Below are 20,277 nucleotides of genomic sequence, written 5' to 3'. Positions count from 1 at the left end.
GATTTGGCCAAGAGCCCTAGGCAAACCACAATAACAGTTTAGAGATATGGATTAAATTGCAGATCTTATTATATGCAATAATTTCCCCAAAGCTTGTTGTCTGTCTACTTTTGATCCCTCCTTGTGATATCCTTCCTCCACTTTCCATCTGGAAAACTCTCTTACTCAACAGTAGGACCAGCTCCCATGCCTCTTCTGAGTTTGTAATTTATCGAGTTAAGTGTCTGTCCCTTCCACGAGATCAAGGGCTGACACTTTTTGTTTTTTTCCCTGAAAAAGGCCAGATAGTAAATATTTTAGGCTTTTTGGTTTATCTGGTCTCTTTCACCCCTACTCAACTGTGCCACTGTGGCGCATAAGCAGCCCTAGAAAATGCACAAATGAATGGGTGTGGCTGTTTTCTAATAAAACTTTGTTTACAAACACTGAAACTGGAATTTCATATAATTTTTCTGTGTCACAAAATAGTCTTCTTTTGATTTGTTTCAATGACTTAAAAATGTTAAAATCCTCCTTAGCTTGTAGGGCATGCAGAAACAGGCAGCAGAACAAATTTGGCTCATAGGCTATAGTTTGCTGTGTTTGTTTTCTATTGCTGTGTGACAAATGACCACAAATTGAGCAGCTGAAAACACACATTGATTATTTCACAGTTTCTGTGGGTCAAGAGTTTATGTACAGCTTAGCTGGGTCCTCTACTCAGAGTCTTCAAAGGCTGCAATCAAGGTGTCAACCAGGCTGTGTTTTAATCTGGGGGCTTGACTCAGCAAGAATCCACTTCTGAGCTCATTGAGGCTGTCGGCAGAATTCATTCCCTGTGGCTGTGTGACTGAGGGCTCTGACTTTCAGTTCACAGTCAGCTGTGGTTCCTTGCTATGTGGGCTTCCTCAACATGGCCTCGTACTTTATCAAGCCAGCAAGAATGAAGCTTATATGATGTAACTTAATCATAGGGAGTGATGTCCCATCATCTTTGCCATATCGTGCTGATTAGAAGCAAGTCACAGATCCTGCCCGCATTCAGGGGCAAGAGATTCTGTAAGGTCATGAATGTCAGGAGGTGGGAATTGAGGGGTCTGGCTATTACACCAACCCCTTGCACTAGTTGATGAGTTCTGGGGACAGGAGCTGTGGAAGTAACTATGCATCATTTGGTATTTTCAGCATTTAGCCCAGGGTCTGGCACAGAATGGGTGCTCAGTAATCACTGATTGAAAGAATGCCTCGATGGTTGCTTACACACATTGAAAGCACTAGAATAAAGTTCTTGTAACTCTCCAGTAAAATAGTCATGCTATTGTAATCCTTCCTGATTCAAGGCTGCTGATAACACTAAGATATGTCTGTGGTAAATAGGATTTTCAGCAGAAAGCTAAATTTGGCCCACATTCTTGGATTTGGGTTAAGAGCGCAGTTGAGTTCATCATGTACCAAGAGGAATTTCCGCGTGGTGAATACTCCAGCCACACTCCAGCCAATCAGCCTGAAAACAGCGTTGAAATAGGGGAATCCGTTTTAAAGCTCTAAGCAGGTTGCAAGTATGGCAAAAAATATCCAGAAGCAGTTTTATAAGACATGCCAAATGCAGCTTTTCTGGTGTTTATTTCCCTGAATGAGTGTAGCTAAAAACACAGTGAATTTTAAATAAAGCCTACAAACTTTTAAGCAATAATAGGAAGTAAGTAAGAGAGAGCTAGAATATGAAGTCAAAAGGCCAAAAAATAATGATACTGAAGTAGATGTCTATGAAGTGAACATGACCGTAGGCAAAAGTTTCCAAACTGACAGACTTTCCCCAAAGCCTCAGTTACTGAGAATTTTCTAATTGAAACACATGGAGCCACAGTTTCAATACCTTTCTCATCTGCCAACTTTTATCAAACACCTACATCTATTGCCATTGATTGCAATTTCTGTTGCGTTATCCATCTAATTACCTATGTATCTCTTCGACTTCTGTTTTATGCTTTACCCTATTATTTCCTTTCACATTCAGAGAAGGATCTGGGGTGAGAGTTCCCTTATATGTGGTTTGTTTTGCATCCTAAATGGAACAGATCGTTTCTCTAAGTGCACATCTGGTTGTGGACTATAAAAGGGCTCAAAGTGGAGTTGCCAATGTAAAGCAAGACTTGGCTTTCCTTTTCTTTTGGGGAAAGATCCTCTTTTATTGAGATTAAGAAGAATTTTCTTTTAATGAATAAATCACAAAAGTCAGAGCCTGAAGTTTTAGACTCAAATAGCCCAATGGCTTTTTGACATGAATTGCTTTGGGTCAGCATCTTGCCAACTCTGCCCTTAGTGTCACCTTCCCAACTCAAGGTGGTAGAATGGATGGTGTCCAGGATGGAGGGTCAGAAATTTGGGTTATAGCTTGTGTTCTGGTCTTGAACCCTCAATTTCTCCAGGCCTGTTACCATATCTGTTCTTTGAGATGACTGAACCAGGTCATCTTTACGTCATCTTTACGTCTCCTTCAAACTCAAACTCTATAATTCAAGGGTTATCATGAGAATTTATTAAAAAAATTTTGGTGTGTTCAGATGATGTTTACTTTTTTGTTTATTTGAAAAAATTAATTTATTATTTTTGTCTTAATAAAATGCATGTTCAATTAAAATTATGCCTTTATTAATGAAATGCATACAAGAAAAATACCTTTGTTTTATATATCTCTAACTCTCCATCTCCTATCCAAACACACCAAAACAAGTCTGTTTTTAATGAGATTTTGGATAAAATGCTGTTGCTTGGGAACCTCATTATTATATAACAGTAGACTGGACCATCCCATACTAGACATTGGGATGAATTCATCAAAGATGAATAAAACATAGACTCTTCCCACCTTAAATCCATCCTCCATACTGTTGTTGGACATAGATGATGCAGGAAAGATGTTTCATGTTACTGTCCCATTTAAAAACTCTTTAGTGTTGTCCTTGGTTTCATCTGTTTACTCAATAGATTTTCATTGAGTGTTTACTATATTCAGACATTGGGCTTGACATTGGTCTACAGAGTGAATGAGACAGACAAGGTACCTGCCTCCATGGTGATGACTTTTCTAGTGGGAGAATTCAGGTTACAAACAGGTAAACAACAAATAAACAAGATCTTTTCAGATTGCTACAAGTGCTTGAAAGAAATAGAACCATATGTGAGATAGTTAATCTTGGTCCTAATTTACACATGTGATCAGGGCATCTTCTCTGAGGAGGTTCCATTTGAACTGATCCTTGAATGATAAGAAGGAGGAGACAGGGTACAGTGGAACGATTAGATGTAAAGGGCCTGAGGTAAAAAATACCTAGATATTTTTAAAAGAAAAAAAAAATAAAGAAAGCAACAGAAACCAGTTTCTGAAGCTTGGTAAGCAAGAAGGTGAGTAATATGAGCAAAATCAGACAGGGACCAGATCATATCAGGACTTATAGACTAAAATACTTTTTCTTAAATGCAACAGGAAGCCATTATAAGGTTTTAAATGGGTGAATGCCATGACCTGACATATTCTAAAAGGATTATTCTGGCAGCTCTGAGAATAATGATTGTGTGTACATGCTGGTTGTAGTGGAGAAAAGGGAGGGGGTCGGGAAGAGTGGCAGAGGGAGAGAAGTTAGGAGATGACTGAGGTAGAAGAGTAAGAGATTTTGGTGGCTTGGATTTAGAAGATAGACATGGGGCAGTTTGATATAGAGTTTATAGATAGAGGTGGTAGGACTTCTTGAAAGACTGAATGAGGGCACTGAGGGAAGGGAAAGATAAGGATAATTCCACGTGTTTGGCTTGAGGAATGGTAAATACTGGTGTCATTTACTGAGATGGGAAAGACGGGGGGGAAACAGTTTCAGGACAGAAGGTGGACTCAAAGAATTCTGGTGGATGTGATATGTTTGAGATATCTTTAGCTAATTCAAGTGAAGATGTGAAGTAGGCAGTTGGATGTGCGAGGGAAGAAGGCAAATTTGGCACTTGAGAGAATATAAGTGGTATTTTTATCCAGGGGCTAGGTGATGATTATCTAAGAGGAAAGAGAAGATGATTAAGAGAAAGGGGGCCTTGGACAGAGACATGAGATACATCAACATTTTTGGTTAGCAAGTCACAGAAACCAAGTCAAACCGCTGAAGCATATAAGGAAAAAAAAGGAATTTATCAGAAGGATTTGGGGGTATTTCAAGTGACCAGAGGCAAGAACTAGAAAGGATGTTTCATGGACTCTAGATATCCTTCTTTTTTTTTTCTGGCTCCTTCTTTGCCAGGCCCACTTGTTTTATTCTTCTCATCGTGAAAAGATCTTTGTATGCTTCTCTCTGTGCATGGCCACCACATAGCTTTTACATTTTCATCTCTATATTCAAGAGAACGTCCTGGTCTTATTGGGAGATTCTCATACCAATTCTGAATTTACTAGAGAAGATCTGATTGGGTCACATGGGCACCATAGTCAAATAAGCTGTGCCCAGGAGGGTTATGTGATAGAAGCATGGCTGCTGGGAGCTTAATCCTGTGGATGAAGATGGGCTTCTCAGAGAAAGTGGGTTCCTGTCAGTTGGGCAATTACTGCCATCATCACCTGGGCCATACAGTCTTGCTTATCTCAACTTTGCACACTAGTCACATGCAGTTCTGATAGCTTCCTCCATAGTTTGTGCTGATTCATGTCGCCATGCCTTTCCTTAAATGGTTGCTTCTGACAAAAAATCCAGGCCCATCACTCTTTGCCCATCTGTCTCAATTTGCTTAGGCTGCCATAACAAAATGCCATAGACTGGATGGCTTAAACTATAGAAATTTATTTTTCACAGTTCTTGAATCTGGAAAGTTCAAGATCAGGGTGCCAGTGTGGTTGACTTCTGGTGAAGTCTCTCTGGTTTGCAGGCAGACACACCTTCTCATTGTGTCCTCACATGATAGGGAGAGAAAGAGAGAGAGCAAGTTCTCTGGTATCTCTTCTTGTAAAGACCCTAATCCCATTGTGAAGGATTTACCCTCATGACCTCATCTAATCCTTATTACCTCCTGAAGACCCCACCTTCAAATACCATCACATTGATGGTTAGGGCTTCAACATACGATTTGGCCCGGGAGACACAATTCAGTCCATAGTACTGCCTAACTCTCCCATGCTTCAGGGCTCAGATCCCCTGCTGCTTCCTCCAGGAAGACTTTTTAGATTCTCAGGGCTCAGGTATTGTCCTTTCAGATTGAAAGCACCTGGGACACACATGGATCAAAGCACTTACCATATTATGTTCAAACTCCTTGCTTACATCCTGCGTCCCCTCCAGGGCAGGGACTGTGTTAGATTCATTACTGTATGCCCAGATTCTGGCACACCAGAGGCTTTCAAAATGCTGTTAGAGCTCAAGAAACAGCTAGTTGAGGAGACAACACCAATGAATAAATCATGATACGGTCTGATCAGGAAGCAGGTTCAAGGTGCAGAGAGAAGAGATTATTAATTCTACCACTTGGGGTGGGGGATGGTTTCTCAAGGGCTGTGATTCTGAGCTGGGATCTGGAGGGTGTTTAGGAACTGGTCCATCAGACTTTGGTGTGTGAGGGGCTGGGGGGATGGGATAGCCCCTCTAGTACTTTTCGTGGTATTGGGAACATAAAGAAAGACCTGTCACAATCCCTGCCTTTGGGAAGTGCATTTTAATTAGGTAGAGGGTGGTGAACTGAATCAGAAAGCAGGGCCGCCAGAGCTAAGTATGGAATTATTTGCTATTTGCTGGTAAGAAAACCGTCCAGTAATGCCACAGTGGTTTGCCCCAGAGAAACAAATGTATCTGCAAAATGATTGGTAAGAGGGCTCACCCAGCCTCTTCCCCCTGCCTGCATGAGAAGGCCTAGGTAAGCCTGACCAGGGGAAGGCCTGGACCAGCCAGAGGAGGGTTAAAAAGAGTAGACTCTATGGGCAGGAAATGCTCATTCATATGCTTTGTGACCATTGGGAGCCATTCCGTAGTAGAACTTTATTCATAAAATACCAGTGGTAATAACATGTCCACCAGCCATCACTGTAACTGGGCTTGTTATTTGCACCTTGTAAAGCATAACACACACACTGTCTCACTTAGTCCTCAGAACAGCTGTCAAGGCAGGCGGGTGGGTTGGTGGGTACCTAGAGAAAATTCTCATTTTCCATCTGGGGAAAATGGGGCTCAGCCAAGGTGAAGGGACTTGGAATTCTCTTTCCCCAACATTCCTGGCTGATCCGGCCCACCTTTCAGCTTCTGCTTAAATGTGATTCCTCAGGGGGGCCTATTCTCACCACTCAGTTTCAAGCCTGGGCTTTCTCAGGGCAGCCTGTGCTTTGTATGGGTTTTCTATTGCTGTATAACAAATTGCTACAAACTTGCTTAAACCAGCACACGTTTACTACCTCATAGTTCCTGTGAGTCAGAACCAGTTGCCCAAAAGAGCCTGGTACTTAGGTGCCCAGGAAGCATGTACTGATTGAATGAATGCCTTACTCAGGATCCACTGCTACTTATCAGGTCGGTCTGTCAGCAAAGCCTCTGATCTTTTCAGTGCAGTCACTCCATCCTATGAGCATAAAAAAAAGATGAAATATTACGTGGAAGGAACCATTGTGCTGCCTGATGAAAGGCACTGGAGACTGTTCTTCTCAAGATTGTCAAGTTAAATTGTTAATTGCTTGGCAAAATGTTGCTTCTGGAGAATGGAGAATTGACTTTGATGTCCACTAATTGATGTAATGAATTTTCTTCAACTTTATTTTCTATTTGTCATCAATTATAATGGAAAGAGCTCAAATATTTGAAAAAAATTAAAAAAATTGAGAGAAAATTCTATTGTTTTCATCCTCGCATGAACTTTTAGCCTTAGAAGACATGAAAGCCAGTCAGGATTTAATAAATAAAATACCTATCATGGTACAGTGGAAAATGTCACATGGAGTAGGTTTGAACTCTAGTTCCAACTGTAGCTCTGTGACCTTAGGGACATCTCTTAACCTCTCTGGACCTCAATATTCTCTTATAATGCTTCCTACAAGGCAGGGTTGTGGTGGTTTTTAAGAGATAATGTGTTTGAAGGTGCTGATGTTTTCTAGGCTCTCAAAAAAATGGTAGCTACTTTCTTTTCTCACCATAGACTATAGAAGAGTTAATTAACTAAAATAATGAGAAAATGAAATGTGGAGAGAAGGCAGGGACTATAGCTACCACTTCCCAGTCCTGGGTTAAGGAGAAATATGCCCTAGAGCTCTGGCTTAGGGGTGGGGAGGAAGGGGCAACCTAAGGAATACTACCCTCCGAACACTGAAGTGGGGGGTTGCCTTTGGGTCGCTGCTGAGACCAGAGCGGTCCTCAGCTTAGCCAAATTCTTGTTCTGTTATTCACTGGGGCATTCCAGAAGCAAGTGGGGAGAGTGCTCTTTAGCAGAAACCACCAGATCACAGTCAACTGAAGAGGATGCTGCATTTTTACTACTCATTCTCTGTCAGGCAGCTTGGAGCAGAGTGCCTACATGGCAGGATAAAGTTTGAAACATGAGCTTGTGTTTTGTTCTCCTTGTTTTCTCTCTCTGTTTCAAGAAGGGGATTGAGACTCCAGCTTCCTTTGCTTCCAGGGAAATGTGCTTCAAAGTTGACTGAAGACAACATGCTATTTTGGCTTTGGTTTACGGTGGTCTCATGGGGAGTTAGAGAGGTGAGTGCCTTTGGGAGCAGGGAGGCCAAATCTCTAAGAGGAGAGGAGAAGTGGACCCAGGACTAGAAAGGGACAGGGGATTGGTGGTTTTGTAAGTAGTTAGGACCCATGTTCTGTGCCTTCAGAGTACCTGGGACAGGAGCGGGCAGGACCTCAGAGGAGGGAGGCCATGAGGGGCACAAAGTTTAGGTCTCCAGTTTCAGAGCTTCCAGGCCCAGCCAAGGCTCTCACATCCAAGCCTGGCATGTGAGGCAGATGCTTTTCATGCTTTGCCTACATCTCCAGACCCCATTGCTTCCCTGTGTTCCTGCAGGCTTCTATCTGCCAGTCTGTACATCTTTTTGGCATAGGTACTTCTCCTGCTCATGGAGGTCTGCTCTGCTCTCCATCAGAGTCAGCCAAAAGTGCCAGAGAATTAACACCTCTGGGAGCAGCCCTCTTTCAATGACTCTAGGGAGTCGGAGTATAAATACCCCAGCTCCCTCACCTCTTAGTTAGGACACTTAGTTAGGAGGGGGATATTTTGCAGCATTTCTCATAATTTTTCTATGGGATTAAGCTCCAGTTGCCCAATAATTTAATTGCTGTCTTTCCCTCCCTGCCTTCCTTCCTTCCTTCCTTCCATACTAGTGGTACCTGTACCTCCTAAATAAAGTACCTTCTCTCAAGTCCTTATCTCTGGGTCTGCTTCTGGAGAACCCAAAATAAAGCATCTGGGAAACAATGAAAGACCCCTTTCCCTCATAGCACTACCACAAGGACATTGAACACGTCAGCAGTGCGTAGACCGAAGACTGGAGGAGTCTTCCTGAATTTTCTGTTGTGAGATAGATCTCTGCACCTTCCCATAGAGTATAGTGGAGGGGGTAAGGATTCCACCTAAGTGACCATCAGGAAGAATGGTGGAAGACCAAAATGGGCAAAGATTACTCAGTGTTCTGTCTGAATACATCCTTCCTGCTTATCTCCGTCTTTCATTGACTTTGAGTTATTTTATAACTGTAAGTTGTAGAAACCTGATGCTAGTGAAAGGATTATTGTTTACAGAAATGCAAGTCAATTATGCCTGGTGGGATGCAACTGATTATTGCTATGTGGAAAGATTCATTTTGTATCCATTTGTAAATTCACTTTGGCATTCCTTACTTGTCTAAATAGGTGTAGTTCTTTGATCTCCTCTTTAAACTGGTTCTAATGCCTTGCCTTATTGGTTCATTATTTAATAAGTTATAATGAAAATTTTAACATGTATTCATTTTATATTTGTATGAAAATCATGATTATATACTGAAAAAGTTTGTTCTTTAAAATGATATTAAATTTTCTCCAGCCTAGTGTGTTGGGTGTGGAGTTAGATTTAAGAAGGGCTCTGGGGGGGATGCATAGGAGCTTGGTAACACTGATCGTTGCCTTCAGGAAAGGAAACTGGGTGACTGGAGACTGAGGTAGAAGGGGAAAGTTTTGTTCCCTTTGAATTTCGAACCGTAATCTATTCAAATGAATTTAAATTATCAAGGAACTACTAAATAAATTAAATTAAAATTTAATTTAAAGTAAAGCTTAAAAGAAAACCCCACCAAGATATAAAAAAACATTAGTATTTCTAGTGGCCTCTCTGGGTCATGCCTTTGGAATGGAGAGAGGGTGGACAAGTTTTTACTTATTTTGGCTTTTAGGATTTCTTTTGAGGGAAACTTTTAGATGTACTACAAATATTGAGAGATGGAGAGATTAATACACATATTTTGGACAAGGATAATCTTTGTAGCTGTTCACAAGCGTAGCAGGTAGGAATTCTCCACCAAATCAGGTGTGCCAAACTGTTATTTTAGTTTTTCTTAATCTTTTCCCCCATGTTATAGGTTAAAAGGCTTATTTTTCTAAGAGGTAACACATTCAAATAGTGCAAAATTCAAAAGGCATACAAGTTGTAAAGTGAAAAGGAAAGCATTTAAGTAGATGATAGTTTTTTATTTCAAAAAGTTATGCAATGTTGTTTGATACATGGTGTAACTGTGCTTGTTTTAGAATAACTGTAATAATGTCTATTTCTTCCTCAGAAGTGGATGTCCTTGGCAGGGGGGTGGGTGTCGATTGTGTCTTGTCTCTCACACCACCTGGCACAGACCTCACCATTCAGGAAGCCACCTTCTTCATTGAGTGTCTAGTATTTTACCTTTGGTGGAAACTAAGTGATTTAGTGAAAGTCATGCAGGCTTTGTTAGCTAATTGGAAAGGAAAACAAAGTTGTTTTAATTGTATTGAAGTTTAAACAATTAACAATAATGTTTTTTGGTTTTTTTTGGTCAAGGTTTAATAGTTGAGTAACTTATTCAGTGGATGGTTTACTTCCACATTCTGACAATAAAAGCAAATTCAATTCCAATTTCAACTCATTACTTGTTGAATGCTTTAAAAATGTAATGTGCTTAGATAAATGCTCAACAGCTATATAATGGGGTGTTGTTTTGGTTTTGTTTTCTTGTGAGTAGGGATTCCAATTTTCCTTTTGACTGACTGGGTAAAATAAAGTAATAACATTGATTTTTATTATAGGATGTTAAGTACCTGATGAAAAGGCATGTTACTTAAACTAAAATGGTGTAGATAGGCTGGATTTTCCCCAATTCTTACTGATGTGTAAAGGCAATTAAAGTGCTTACCAGATTCTGGAACTTGAGTTTTAACCTAGAATACTCATAGTTCGCCTTCATTTCTGTTTTTTTAAATCCAAATAGCTTTACCTTAAATTGCTTAGTTCATTTTAATTGCGTCTTATAGTTCTTTCCTTATAGATAATGACATCACTTTTAAGCTTTTTTAAAAAATAATTTATTCATTGAAACAGCTGAAGTTGTACCTTGAGTTAGAGCTGCACATATTCACATGTATTTATTTAGTTTAAAATTTTGTGTAAGTACTCATAGATTCAGAAATTCTAACAAACCTAAGCATCTAAGTCTGTTTATCTGTAAAATTGGGGTTTAAGTCGCTGCCTCAGAGATTTGTTGAAAGGATAAAATGACATATCTATGTAACATTCTTAGAATATTGCCTGGCACAAAATAATTGCTATATGTATGTGATGATGATGATTATAAGGGACAGTAGTATAATATTGATTGTACTGGTGAAGGATCAGGATGATGGAAGACTTCTAGAAGAAGGTGATATTTTAATACTGGAGAAAGGAGAGGGAAGGGATAAGTGAAGTGGAGGAAAGGCACAGGAGGGTAAAAACAGCAAAAGGTGTCAACAGTATATGTGGGGCAATGATGGGGCAGAGGGAGATAAGATTAAAAATGAGTTCAGCTAATGCGTTTGAAATTTATCTTAAAAATCAAGGGACTCTCAACGCTAAATGAGATAATCAGATACTTGTTAGCATTTATCCGAAAGAAATGATAAAACAGGTGCCTGAAGATGTATGTTCAAGAATGCGCATATGTGTTGCCCGTAATCACAAACAGTTGGAAACCACCTAAATGTTCAGTAATAGAGAATTAATTAAATAGTTTAAGCCAAATTCCTGACGATGTTTACGTGCTTTCATGTACCGACATGGAAAGCTGTGCATGATATTTTGAGTTAAAAGCAAACAGTTCTTAAAATAGTCATATTCTGGTATTGTTTTATAAAGATATATATGTATATATGTGTTGGTATGATGGGAGAAGTCTGGAAAGAATACACCAGCGTGTTAATAGCAGTTATCTCTTGACTGTGGAATTCTGGATGATTTAAAACTTTAACAATTTTTATTTTTCTTATCTAATTTTTCCAGTCATTTTATAATGAATATGAATTAGTGACTTGATTGAAATGACAGAAGGGAAAGGAGAGCGCTTATATTCTGTCATACTAATGTTATTCATAAGTGAAGGGGAAAAATTCTTTTGTACCAGAGAGAACAATTTCATGAGCGATGCTAAGAAAGCAGATTGGAGTGAGTGGGAGGTGAGGAAATGGGGAGTCAGCACAACCTCCTAGAAGTGAAGAGATGAAAAGAAATGCTGCAGCCCCTCCTAGGAGCCATGGGTCGAGGGAGGACTTTGAGAAGGTGGGGGAGGAGAGGTCTGACAAGCTTACATCCTCCTGCGCTTATTCCCCCCAGAGCCCTATTTGCCTTCTCCTCTTCTTGTCAAATCTCCCCCTTGAGACAGGTTCTCAGCTGGCCTGCTGCTAGCATAGTGTTGACCTTCTCACGTACATTGTCCAATTTTGATCAAAGTGTAAGAATGTATTTTTGCTACAACTGCATTTACCATGGCAAGGCCCATAAGGTGGGAGTGGGGTGTTGTGTGACAGTCTAATCTGAACAAATCCATGTTACTTGTGATTTTCTTATACTTAGGTAACAACATCACACACACTAGTCTTCAATCGTGAGATGCAGATATGGGTTGCATTTGTATCATTTATTAGCTCTGTTATAATTTTGGGCAAATCCCGGAACCAATAAGAACTTCTGTTTCGCTAATGGCGAAATGAGAGTGTATAAGTAAAAATGCCTATTTTGTAGTTTGAGGTTTAAAAGCCATATAATGTATGTGAAAGTGTTTAGGAAACCCCAACTCTAACGAATGTTTATGGAGCACCTTATATGTGTTAGGTAACGTTAGCTAGCATGCTGCCTGCTAAAACTGAAGTGACTGACAGGTGCGATGACCATACGGAGTGTTCTGGGTGCCTGGCGCTGCTGATACCCAGTATCTCTCCCACCATGTTACACAATAAGATCATATGGCTTGGGTCTATTTGTGTGTTTTGCAGTTTAAGCCACTGACTCAAACTTTTTTTTTTTTTCTCTCTCTCTTTACATTTGAATTTAAGTCATGGAATCATTGAGGTCATAGTTTATAGATTGTTCAGTCATTGGATCCCAGGAACTGATGCAGTGAGGGTTTGGGGATGAATTTCACAGTGATTTTTCAGAAATAGTGAGGATTTTTATCACTGGCATGTGGATTTTTGTGGCCTAGACTTTTTCATGTCTGCCTCTGAGAGGGGATGGTAGAGAAAGATGTCCTGTGAATTGGTGGTGATCACTGAAGGGTTAATGCTCAGCCAGTACTTCATTTGCTGGAAAATGCTATTTAGTTATAACACATGGTTCCAGTTTTCACCACCGTCCTCAGGAAGTGGTCCTCCTTTCTGCTGTTCGGGGTGACAGAAAGCAGAATGGAGACCTTTACTTGGTGATTTGGGCCGGGCATATTTTGAAGTGCTCTAAAAGCAAACTTCTAGGCTCCTGTTAGAAAGTGAACAGAAGGCTCATTCCATAGTGTACCAGTATCTTTGGATGACAGTTTTGGCTTTTTTAGTGCTTTCACATAATAATAACCACCACTTACGTAAGCACTAACTATATGGCAAGCACCATTCTGAATGCTTTACATCTATTAACCAATTGAATTGTCACACAACCTTCTGGCATAGGATCTTTGCTTTTTCCTGTTTCAAGTAAGGAATCTGCGGTATGGACAAGTTAAATTACTCGCCCACAGTCACGTAGCTTGTAGGTAGCAGAGGTGGAGTTTGAAACCAGTCAGTCTGGATCGTAAATCTGAGCTTTTAACCTCAATGCCAAGCTGCCTCCTAAATTTAATCTTCCCGGTGGCCCTTGAAATAGTCAAGATAGATATCATTGCTGTCTTATATTTGGATAAGAAACTCAAGTTTCAGGGAACCTAAGTGACCAAATTCAATGAAAGTCAGTGGCCTAGAGCCTGCCAAACCTAGTACAAATCTCTCTTTTCTGCATTAGACCTTGATTAATTCTTTTGATTGTCAGGAGACAGAGGCAATTCAAAGGGCTTTATGCAGACAGTGTCAGGCTATCATATCCAGTTATTACTGCCTGCTGGGGGTGGGTTGTGATATCCCCATGTCAAATGTTTCTGAGCCCCAGTGTTACCCAGTGGCGTGAGGAGGGACTGGGGAGAAGAACATCAGTGGAATCTTGCCTGAAGTCTACAGCCAAAGCCTTGGAGGAACTGGTTCTACAAGGGTAGGGGACATACAGCTGCCTTTAAAATTTTCCCTAGGATCATAAATTGTGAGCCCGTGTTGCCATCTGATTGGAACTTACATTTTGCCTTTCGGAGGACTTATGTGTAAGCAAGCCAGATTTCTAAACCAAAGGGCTTTTGAGGCAGGAGATTTGCAGATGGTATTTATTTTCCTCTCACTGCAGATATGTAGCCTATCTTTCAGGAAGGGACACCAGGACTTTGGAATTCCCTGCTCTCAAGATCAGTGGTCCCCGTCTAGCAAGTGCATACGTGCCTAGGAGAAAGGAAAATGCAACAGTCTCAAAACGTATTGTGGGCCTTTGGAGAGTTTCCCACAACAGTCACAAAACTAGTAAATGATGGGGTCAGGACAGGAGCACAGGCCTTTGAATCTCTTATCTGTTACTGTTTCCGTGACCTCACATGACTCTTTTGAACACTTTGAAGATAGTTTTAGTGTAATTGTTCAAAGTTCTTCTGCTGCAATAGAGTCACCTCAACTATTTCTCCGACCTGTAGCTTTTCAGTGTTTGGTTTGACACTTTCAACTCCTTTTATCTCAAGTTTCATCTATAAAAATAAAACCCATTTCATGGGATTGCTGTGAAGACTAATGAATTACTATATATGAAACATGTAGTAAGCGCTCAGTAAATACCAGACTTTGCTATTGTTAGAATGGGGAAGAAGACTGGCATCTTTGACTATCTATTGCTACATGCTCTGGGCTCAGCACCCAGCATTTGTTATATCATTTGACTACCCAGGGCAGTCTTTTGAGGTTGGCACAATTGCTGTTACTTCCTTAGAGTTGAGGAATCAAGTTTAGAGACAGGATGGGTACTTATTACCTATAGTCTGGTGTGTCTGCAAGGGTTGTGTTTTCACTCCTCTCTGCCTTCCCTCCATGAAGGTGGTTGTGAGAAGGGGTCGGTAGGAATCCAGATTATGATCCAATTACCCAAACCTTACATTTAAAAAAATATTTGAAGAGTTTGAAGATATCGATTCTGAAGACATGGCAGGTGATATATACATTGATAGATTATCCAATAAGAAAGATATTGTGGAATTTGGAAATGCTTTTTGAAGACCCATTTAAGACTGAAGGTGGTTTGAATTATACTATGTTGAGGTTCAACAACTGAGAAAAGATTTATTAAAAGGTGTGATGGGTGTAAAGATGGTGTCAAACAAGGTACTAGGTGATGCGATAGTCTGAGGTGAGGTAGCTGTAAAATGTCCTCACTCAGGCTTCACTGGAGATTTTCATTTCTGCACCATCTCTCATTTCAGGGCTGTGAGCATTCTTGGCTGTGAAAGCCCTGTTCTTTTTTGTGGGTCTGCTGTAACATGGGGATGCGTACTTGGCTTTGAGAACCGCTCTGAGGAGTGCCCCATGGAAAGCAGTGAATCCACAGAGAAGGAAAAGACTAGAGTTTGTTTCCTATGCCTGTGAGTCTGTTTCTGTTTCGTATATAGATTCATTTGTATTATTTTTTAGATATTACCAAAGAGGAAAGGGAAGGGGCAAGGGATAAATTAGGAGTATGGGACTAACAGATACACACTACTATACATGAAATAGATAAGCAGCACGGATTTACCATATAGCACAGGGAACTATATTCAATATCTTGTAATAACCTATAATGGAAAAGAATCTGAAAAAATATACGTGTAACTGAATCACTTTACTGTGAAACTAACACAATATTGTAAATCAGCTGTACTTAAAAAAGACTAGAAGCCGTCAGCTCAAGGGATGCTTAACCAACCACCGGGGATGGATTGGGCTGAAGCCAGCACATTCCAACAAGTCTGAGAACAGCACTGTGACTGGTGCTCCCAGGGGCCTTTCCTCAGCTCCCAGTGTCGATACCCCCTGCATCCAGAGAGCTTGTCCCCACTGCTGTCTGCTGGGATGGTTCTTGACCCAGCATAGCAGCAAACTCTGCTGCCAGAGCCCATTTCTCTTACTTATAAACTCAAATCCTCAGGCTCCCTAAGTGTTAGCTCTTCTAGACCCAGTTCATTTCTTATTACCTCATTTTTCCAAGTGCCCTAGTGAGTAAAAGAATATAGTTCTGTACAAAATAGATGGTATCTTTCCACTCGTTTCCTTGTTTCTTCACTGATTCTTTGTAGGAAAAGGTGTTTGAATCCCTTTTGTGTGCCTGATGCTAGGCCCTAGGAGCTCTCAGATTCCTCCTGGGAAGCTGACTGCAGCCCCAAACGCAATAATTGTAGGAATGAAGACAGTTGGTGACAGAATATTATTGTAAAGGAGGGGGATCAAGTCAGCAGGGGAGGGCACGGAGGAGCCAGTGGAAGGTCAAGCGGTTATCTGACCAGGTATCTCAGAGACTTACTGAGCGAGAGGGAGCAGAATAAGGACTCGGAAGGCTGACGGGTGCAGCAGCTTCTCCCAGAGTCAGCTAATTTGGGGTCCATTTGTCCTGTGACAAGTTTGCCTAAAATTCAATGGAAAAAATTTTACCCTCTCACATTCACATTTTTCTTTAACTGAATCATTCGAGAAAAAGTTACAGATGCTGTGTCACAGCCTAATATTCCAGCAAGCGTCTCTCAGAACAAGAACATTCTCCACCAACTACAAGACCGTTAGCACACCTATCTTTTTTTTATGCTTTTGCTTACTTTTAAGGAGCTTGTTATGTTTTTTAGTCTTTTCAGGATTTTAAAACCAATAAAAATAAAACAAATGAAAGTAAATAAATAGTTTAAATAATAACCAAATTTGCAAGGACGGAGACTGCAGCTTTCAAATGTAAATGAAATAGAGTGCTCTATGCATGACAAACAGCAAAACAATCTCTTAATGTAGGAGATGCTATAAACTGGCAATGAGAGAAATGATCCGGAAATTCAAGTGACGTGGTTGTGGTCTGAGCTCAGGTGCACCTGCTGCTAGAGTAAAGTCGAGGCTGTGGTGACTGAGGGTGAGCAGGACCCTTGGACGCCCTGCCAAGCAGTTCACATTTTATCCCGAAGGCAATAGTGAGAAGCAGGTTTTGAAGAGGTCATGACCTCTTTAAATGTGGATTTTGGAAAGATGCTCTAGCATCTTGGGGGGATGGATTGAGAGGCTGTGGGAAGGGAGTGGGCAGGAGGCATTGGCAATAGCAGGAGGGAGGATAACCGGGCCCTGAACCAGGGTGGGAGGACCCGCCAGGAAAGATGTTACTATTGTGTATCAGAGGAAACCAACCAACTGCTGCCGGCCCTCTGACCTTCTGGAAAATTACTGAATTGTGTCAAAATTACAAAAATAAACCCTGGAGTTCTCAACAGTGCCTTTCCTGCATCATGGAAAGAACTGCTAATCTTGCTTCTGGGTGTGGATCTTATTTTCATATAGGCATATTCCTAGTGATAAAAAGCTCCTGTGGCATTCCAGGAACATGGACCCGTCGCTTGGTTTGCCTTCCCTGCATTCTTGGAATTTATTTTTTGGGGGGAGTGGGAGTGCTGGCTGAGTTAAAGAGTAGGAATATTATCTGTGGCATGCAATTAGCAAATAAATTATGGTGGGATTAGATATTGACTTTTTAAACCATGTATCACAAAAGATACCATTTGTGGAGGCCAGCATATCTTCATACTTATTCAGGTAACTCCCAAATCTCAGTTTAAGTAAATAAGAAAACATCTTGAGGACCAACGGCATTCTTAAGGATACCTTGTATGATTTTGAGATTTCGAACCTGAAAATGTGTTGTAGGTAGACAAGAAATGATCCTCCTTCTTTAATTAATGCTGCTCTAAATTAGCAATTACCATCATTATCAGTGTATTGATAGCTGTGGAAAACGTGTTTGCTCATTACACACTCATAGATTCTGTTTTCTGGAGTCCATGATGCATGGAATATGTACCTGGGAGAGTGGGAAGTTCAGGGCTGGGGTGGGGTGATCTTGGAACTTGCCCTGGGAGAGCATGTGGCCGAGAGGAGGAACCTACAGTACTTGGTGTTGGAAGGCGAGCCAGTGGTGGAAGACTGGGGCTGGGGGGAGAGCTATCATAGGTGCAGGGGCTATACAGGGCCACAGTACCTGACCTGACTCCACCGTGGGGAGTGGACTGTAACCTAGTGGGGGGGCAGTGGGAGAAACAGAGCAGTCAAGTCAAGAAAATGAACCTGCTTGTTTTAGTAAGAGGCTTACTTTACCCTCATGGATGATTCACCCAGCAGAGAAAGTGAAGCAGGTTAGGCATTGATGGGGATTTCCCGAATCGAACAGTAGTATAAGCAGGCAATTTTTTTTTTTTTTTTTTTTTTGCTTAGCATATAGGCATCATATGTGCATTCGTATCCTATGTCACCTTTATCCCTTGTATTTGTTTTCTAGAACTGCTGTAATTAATCGCCACACATGTGGTAGCTTAACACAGCAAAAATTTATCCTCTCACTATTCTGGAGGCCAGAATTCTGAAAATAGGGTGTTGGCAGGGCCTGCTCCGTCTGCAGACTCTGAGGGAGAATCCTTCCTTGTCTTTTCCTACCCCTTGGTAGTTCCCAGCCACCTTCAGCGTTCCTTGGTTTGTAGACACGTCACTTCAATTTCTGCTCCCTCATTACATGGCCTTCTCTCTGTGCATCTCTGTGTGGACTCTCCTCTTCTCATAAGGACACCAGTCATTTAATTTAGGGCCCACTCAAATCCAGGATGATCTCCTTTAGAGAGCCTTAATTACATCTGCAAAGACCCCATTTCCAAATAAGGCCGCTCACAGATACAGGGGTTAGGACTTGGACATATCTTTTGGAGGCCACTGTTCAACCCAGAAAAGAGGATGCATAAGACACAGGATGTGCCCACAAGCTACTCAGTCTCATGAGCAGGAGGCAGGCAGAGACACAGGCAGGCCCTTCTAATCCAGTGTGGGGAGGCCTGGGGAGGGTGTGGACAACTTGCTAAGGATCCCAAGGGACGAGGCTAACGCAGCCTGGGGTGGGGCTGGCATGGGCTTGGAAGTGTTCCAGGTGGAAGCTAAGGCAAAAAAGAGATGAACAAGGTGAAGGAGGTGGGGGAAGGCTTTCCAGGCAGAAGGTATAGCACATGCAGAGGGGCAGACGGAGGTGACAGACAGGGTGTGATGCAATCCAGGAGCTGCGGGTCTGATTGGAAAGCAGGGTGTAAGACGGGAGCGGTGAGGGAGGGGCAGCGAGCGAGTCAGGTCGGAAAGAGCCTGGCGTGTCACGAGCAGGGGTTGGGATCCACTTTAGGCTTCTGACCTCTGGAACTGTAAGATAATAAACTTGTATTGTTTTAAGGCTTTAAAATAAAAAAAAAAAAAAGCAAATGGGAAACCAGTGAAGTGCCCTAGAAACTAAAAGTGTTCTAAAAATGTGAATAACAGTTCTAAGGTTTTTTTGGTGTATGCTGGATGTTCGTAGTTAATATAAGAAATTACATTGGCTGGAAATATGGTTTTGGCACTAGAAAGAAAATATGAGTGTTTTGGTGTTGCTGAGTGACTTTTTCTAATCAGTCTCATATTAAATTTGAGAGGAAAAAAAATTTAAGAGGAATGACTGTAAATGATTCCCTTCCCCTTGCCTCCTAGTAGGAGAGAAAATTCAAGAAGGCAGATGGGCAGGTGGGCAGCTGTGGCTCTGTCCAGACAGGGGCACTAGGGCAGGGGCTGGTGAGGCAGGTTAGGCCCCAGGGGATTTCCAAGTCAAGGCAAGGGGTCAGGGTGGGACCCCGGCCCTGACAGGGCATCTGAGCTGGTTATAGAGAGAGATCCAAGCTCGAGCCTCTTCTTCGGGCTGGTGGGTGTGGCAGGCTGGGCTTCCACTCTTTACGGTCATGACTGTCCACCTGCTCAGCCAAACTCAGACAGTAGGAGTCAACCTTTCCTGGAACCTTCTTCCATCTCCCTCATACCCCACCCCCTGTTGCTTGCTAAGTTTTGTTAATTTTACCTCTGTTCACTGTGTCCATTCCCTGCGGCCACCTGTGTGGCCAGGCACCACCCCCTTCCCCATGGGTGTGGTTGTCTTTTCCTAATCAGTCCTCACGTTGCCAGTCTCTCTTTGGCTCCAATTCACCCTTCATATAGCTGTCAAAATAGTCTTTCTAGAACATGAATCTAATCCCGTGTCTCCTGTTTATTCTCCACCCCGTGGCCTCTGCCCCCTCTCTGCTCCCAGCTCCCACAGCAATTCCCAGGGCAGCCTGGACCCACACACCCTTGACCTCATCCTGTTCCCAGAGAGAAGCCTGACCCTTTCAGCATCTGTGTCTGCTGCTCATTCTGTTGCCTCTGCCAAGACTCCATTCATCTTCAGGGACAGCTCAGTTGTCCCTCCTGCAGGAATCTGCGCTCTATCCGAGCTGTTGTACTCATCTGTGTGCCGTTGTACTCATCTATACCTGGGATGTATAATCATCACATCTGCGAGGTGCTGTTGTAATCATCTGTCTGGGTTCATCTCTCCCACTGGACGGTGGGCTACCAGAGGGGCAAGAATCCCTTTCTTTCACCTCATCATCTTCAGCCACCAGCCAAGTGCCTTACCAATGATGATGGCTCAGTGAGCAAATGA

At 41.9% G+C, this 20,277-nt stretch overlaps 1 long non-coding RNA gene across 2 annotated transcripts in view; it reads left to right on the top strand.

The window, feature by feature from the left end:
• LOC307185365 overlaps window positions 1-20,277 on the top strand; it is a 116,094-nt gene that overhangs the window by 85,795 nt on the left and 10,022 nt on the right. Inside the window, exon 4 of one of the 2 annotated variants that reach the window (XR_013828023.1) lies at window positions 7,606-7,728. The exons of the other annotated variant lie outside the window; for it this stretch is intronic. This is a non-coding gene — a long non-coding RNA (uncharacterized lncRNA). Of the gene's footprint in view, window positions 1-7,605; window positions 7,729-20,277 lie in introns of those variants that run through there. 2 annotated transcript variants of the gene reach the window in all.

This window comes from Stenella coeruleoalba (assembly GCF_951394435.1).
Source record: "Stenella coeruleoalba genome assembly, chromosome: 4".
Classification (NCBI taxonomy): domain Eukaryota; kingdom Metazoa; phylum Chordata; class Mammalia; order Artiodactyla; family Delphinidae; genus Stenella; species Stenella coeruleoalba.
Note: the sequence above shows the minus strand (reverse complement) of the source record. Positions and strands in the feature narration are given on the sequence as shown.